Here is a 5,619-nt window from a genome sequence, read left to right as displayed (position 1 = left end):
AAAAACTGTGCAATAAATGAGGACGATGGCCTCCAAATGTAAACAATGTATATCATTACATAAACAATATATAAGTATCTTAATCAGAGGTAGAAATGTACACAGCAATATGGTAAATATATATATATCGATTCAATATATATCAATACATAAAAAATGTTTTAAACAGAGGTAGAAGCATACTTGCATACAGTATTCAATATAATTTAACTTTGTATCAATATACAAGAATTGATACCAATATAATTTTCTAAAAACAATAACTCACAAATACTAATCTATTATCCCATCACCAATTATCCCTCCTTTTTTTTTCGAAGGTGTCAAGAAAGCCTTTTAATGAATCTATCTTACAAATGCACCAGAGAGTCACAGAATGCTGCCTGCATTCGATGCAATTCTGGGTCACAAGTCCACACACTCCTTTGCAACTAGACCCATGATAGCAGAACCTTTCATCTCACCTTTATTGTTTACTATGACCCCTGCATTGTCTTTAAAATAGAGAAACACCCCATCTTTTCTTCAATATGACTTTCATTGTCGAATTACAACAGCTGGATGGACCTTTTTCTCAGCTCTGGTTTGCCTTTCTTAACAGAGCCATCACCAAGTCGCCCACACCAGCAGCAGGAAGTCTGTTCAGTCGTCCCTTGATTCCCTTCACAGAGGTGATATACAAATTTGTGGCTCCTGTATTGTCAGCACAGTTGATCACAGCTCCTACCGGATGACCCAGGGATATTCGGAATTTCGCTCTGGAGGACCCACCATATCCTTGCTTCGACATCTTGAATACCTGGAAAGAATCTGGAGAGACACAGAAGTGGGCAGGCAGGCGACGGCCTTTGGGTTCTACAGGCAGAGCGCAGTGTGGGTGCGTGCAAAAATGTGGGTATCTAGGCCCATATGAATGCGGGCATGGATCCAACTGACCAGAGCTGTAAAAGGGCTCTAGGAGCCCCATGTTGGGCACCAAGTGAAGGCATATTTGACTGTTGCGCTAGAATTAACCAGACTAGCTCAAAAACACTAAATATAATTTAATAATTGGAAACGGGGAAAACTCACACAACCGGGGTAAAAGTTACAATGTCCAAAACACTGTGTGAAGAGAGCAAGTACACCCGGATTCCCAGGTTTTTCTTCCCTGGCCCCAGGTGGCCACACCCTAGCCAAATGTGATTGGTTAAGCTTCCCCATCAGGGAGTGGGCAGAGTTTGTCTCTTAAAGAGAATTTTGCATCTGCATACAATCAGGGAACTGCTTGCCATCCACAGATGTGATGTGTGGTATGACACACTGTACCAGGTTCCCAAGGGGCAAGGCCAAGATCTGCCTGGATACTAACATCCCCCACATTTTTATTATTAAAAAGGTGATGAGTTAGGTGTGGCTGGTTAAGGAATTGAGGGCATTGAGTTCTTGGGACTCCTTCCTGCTGATTTGTGGGAGTTGAAATCTTGGAGGACCTAAGAAAATTCGGATGCTGGCCACATCCTGGGGTAGCTAGTTGTTTCATGGCTGTCCAGCTCTCTGGGACTGTCCCGTATCTCTTGCACCTGGCGAGGTGCTGGCAGAACAGAGGACAAGGCTAAGTTTAGGGGAAAAAAATTTCTTTAGGTTCATGTGATTGAGGGGGAGGGTGTCAGGACCAGGAAAAGGTGGGGAGGCTTAATCTCATAGGGCCTAGTAATTGAAGGAGGGGTGCATTTGGCCGGTTGGAGGTGAATCCTCCAAGTCAGCTCCTTGGAACTTAAAAGAAGTTTTTGAGTTTGTAAAAATGTAAGTTTTAGGGCTGGAGAGATGGCTCAGTGGTTAAGAGCATTGCCTGCTCTTCCAAAGGTCTTGAGTTCAATTCCCAGCAACCACATGGTGGCTCACAACCATCTGTAATGAGGTCTGGTGCCCTCTTCTGGCCTGCAGGCATACATATAGATAGACTATTGTATACATAACAAATAAATAAATAAATATTTTTTAAAAAATGTAAGTTTTAGACACATCAGCATTTCCATTGTTTATAATCTGTACTGAAATTTTCATTGTATAAACAGCAGTATATTTATGCCATAAATGACCATGACACATTTTTTTTTCACAATGAAAAGTATCTTGGAGGTCTGTAGTTAGGAAGCCACCAAAGGGAATTTAAAACCTTGATCTTGCAGTTATGATCATGGTAGTGCACTTCCAGAGCTAGATTAATAGCGTATCAGAATTTCATTGATTAATGTAAAGACTATGGACCCTTGGAGTCCTAATATAACATTAATTGTGAATATTACCCAAGTTTCTGTGCTTCAAAATGATTTGTTCTAGAACTATCTTTTGTGTTTGTATGTGAAACAATAGTCCCAGGAAAACTCTGTTTTTCTTCACTTTCTACTCTTATTCTTATTTTACCATTATTATTTTTAATTATTATCATTATTATTGTGGGATTTTGACATTTCATTTTTCTCTTTCTTTTTTTCTTTTCTTGTCTTTTTTCTTTTCTTGTCTTTTTTCATTTTCTTTCTTTCTTCCTTTCTTCCTTTCTTCCTTCCTTCCTTTCTTTCTTTCTTTCTTTCTTTCTTTTTTTCTTTCTTTCTTTCACCAGGTTCTTTCTGTGTAACCTTGATCTTGTAACCTGATCAAGTCCAGTCCATAGACTGGACTTGAACCTAAGCTCTTCCTGCGTCAAATTCCTGAGTGCTGGGATTAGGCTGCTGTCTGTAAAGCTCAGCTAAATAACTAGGGCATGGATTGCCATTTGTTCTTACAATCTTTTGTTTTTATTCGTGGTACTGACCCCAGGACCTTGTGTATGTATAGAAAGCACATGTTCTTCTGTCTCTGTACACCCAGCTGCTTACCTTAGAGCATCTTACTGTGATTTTTCCAACTTTGTCAGAGTTCACTCAAGAAAAGGGAAATTGTACTAGGAATGCCATGCATTTATGAAAAAAAAAGTTTGGCAAGACAAAGCTAGGGACTTTTTTGGGACTAGCTCCCAGTTTTATGAATAAGGTGCTTGTTTGTGCTATCCAGGTCAACTGCCACAGAAACTGCTTTGATTGTTATAAATGTCAATAGTATCTTACTAAGTTGAGAAAGAGAGGTGAAAGAGGGTGTATTGATTGAGCAACTACCAAAATTAACAAGGCTAATTCATACAAACCAGGTTGCAAATAATTTAGCTCCTGGAAAAGAAGGGAAAGCAGCAGAGCATTTCACTTACAGACTTTGTTTTTCTGCATGGACGCAATGTGCATTGCATTTTTAATCCCTTGATAATTGTAATTGCTTCTTGATTATAGTTTTCCCACACTAAACTACCTTTGCTGTGGCTTGGCATAAGATCTCCTGAAATCTCAAATAAGATATTGTAATGCCCACACTGGAGATTGTGCTAAGATAGCCATACTTTGGATGTTAACTGGATGAGTTTATGATGTGCATAGCAAACAAAAATTAAAAAATAAAGAGAGAGAGGGAGGGATCAAAACACTACTCATATGCTTAAAACAAGCAGTGAAAACAGACTGAGGAGCTCCTGTGAAGGTAGTCAGTTGTCATTCCAATAGAGAGAGAAGAACTGGGCAGTGTCCTCGAAAGTAAGCCTTCTTTTTTTTAAATTGACATTTATTGAGCTCTACATTTTTCTCTGCTCCCCTCCCTGTCTCTCCCCTCCCCCATTCATTCCTCCCCCAAGCTCTCCATGCTCCCAATTTACTCAGGAGATCTTGTCTTTTTATACTTTCTACTTCCTGTGTAGATTAGATCTATGTAAGTCTCTCTTGGTGTCCTCATTGTTGTCTAAGTTCCCTGGAATTGTGGTTTGTAGGCTGACTTTCTTTGCTTTATGTTTAAAAACCACCTATGAGTGAGTACATGTGATAATTGTTTTTCTGGGTCTGAGTTACCTCACTCAAAATAATGTTTTCTAGCTCCATTCATTTTCCTGCAAAATTCAAGCTGTTGTTATTTTTTTTCTGCTGTGTAAATTGTATAAATGTAGCACATTTTTCTTATCCATTCTTCAATCAAGGGGCATTTAGGTTGTTTCCAGGTTCTGGCTATGACAAACAAAGCTACTATGAACATAGTTGAACACATGTCCTTGTGGCACAATTGAGCATCCTTTGGATATATACCCAAAAGTGGTATTACTGGGACTTGAGGAAGGTTGTTTCCTAATTTTCTGAGAAATTGCCACACAGACATCCAAAGGGGTTGTACCAGCTTGCATTCCCACCAACAATACAGGAGTGTTCCCGTTTCCCTGCAACCTCTCCAGCATAAGTTGTCATCAGTGTTTTGGATCTTGGCTATTCTTGCAGGTGTAAGATGGAATCTCAGAGTTGTCTTGATTTGCATTTCTCTGACAACTAAAGATGTTCAACATTTCCTTAAGTGTCTTTCAGCCATTTTAGATTCCTCTGTTGAGAGTTCTCTGTTTAGCTCTGTACTCCATTTTTTACTGGATTATGTGATCTTTTTGTGTCCAGTTTCTTGAGTTCTTTGTATATTTTGGAGATCAGACCTCTGTCTGATGTGAAGATCTTTTGCCATTCTGTAGGCTGTCATTTTGTTTTGCTGACCATGTCTTTTGCTTTACAGAAGCTTTACAGTTTCAGGAGGTTCCATTTATTGATTGTTTCTCTCAGTGTCTGTGCTGCTGGGGTTATATCTAGGAAGTAGTGTCCTGTGCCAATTCGTTCAAGTATACTTCCCACTTTCTCTTCTGTAAGGTTCAGTGTGGCTGGCTTTATGTTGAGGTCCTTGATCCATTTGGACTTGAGTTTTGTGCATGGTGATAGATACGGGTCTATTTTCATTTTTCTACATGTTGATATCCAGTTATGCCAGCACCACTTGTTAAATATGCTTTCTTTTTTTCATTTGATATTTTTTTGCTTCTTTATCAAAGATCAAGTGTTTGAAGATGTGTGGATTGATATCCAGGTCTTCTATTCGGTTCAATTAGTCCTCCTGTCTGTTCTTATGCCAATACCAGGCTGTTTTCAATATTATATAGCTCTGTAGTAGAGTTTGAAGTCAGGGATTGTGATGCCTCCAGAAGTTCTTTTATTGCCCAGGATTGTTTTGGCTACCCTGGGTTTTTTGATTTTCCAAATGAAGTTGAGTATCATTCTTTCAAGGTCTTTGAAGAATTTTGCTGGGATTTTGCTGGGCATTGCATTTAATCTGTAGATTGCTTTCAGTAAGATTGCCATTTTTAGTATATTAATTCTGCCTACCCAAGAGCATGGGAGGTCTTTCCACTTTCTGGTGTCTTCTTCTATTTCTTTCTTCAAAGATTTAAAGTTCTTGTCATACAATTCTTCCACTTGTTTGGTTAGAGTTACTCCAAGATATTCTATGCTATTTGTGGCTATTGTGTAGGGTGTTGATTCTCTGATTTCTTTCCTGGCCCTTTTATCATCTGTGTACAGGAGGGCTACAGATTTTTTTGAGTTAACCTCGTATCCTGAAATCTTGCTGAAAGTGTTTATGAGTTGTAGAAGTTCCTTGGTAGAGTTTTTGGGATCACTTATATAAACTATCATATCATCAGCAAACAGAATTTGACTTCTTCTTTTCCAATTTCTATCCACTTATCTCCCTTTGGTG

The 5,619-nt window shown here is 39.0% G+C and overlaps 1 pseudogene; it reads right to left on the bottom strand.

Moving 5' to 3' along the window:
* Positions 1-369: 369 nt before the first annotated feature.
* Positions 370-790, bottom strand: LOC101989675 (annotated as a pseudogene).
* Positions 791-5,619: the final 4,829 nt, after the last annotated feature.

This window comes from Microtus ochrogaster, chromosome 16, assembly GCF_000317375.1.
Source record: "Microtus ochrogaster isolate Prairie Vole_2 chromosome 16, MicOch1.0, whole genome shotgun sequence".
Lineage (NCBI taxonomy): Eukaryota > Metazoa > Chordata > Mammalia > Rodentia > Cricetidae > Microtus > Microtus ochrogaster.
This window is presented reverse-complemented; position numbering and strand designations above follow the sequence as displayed.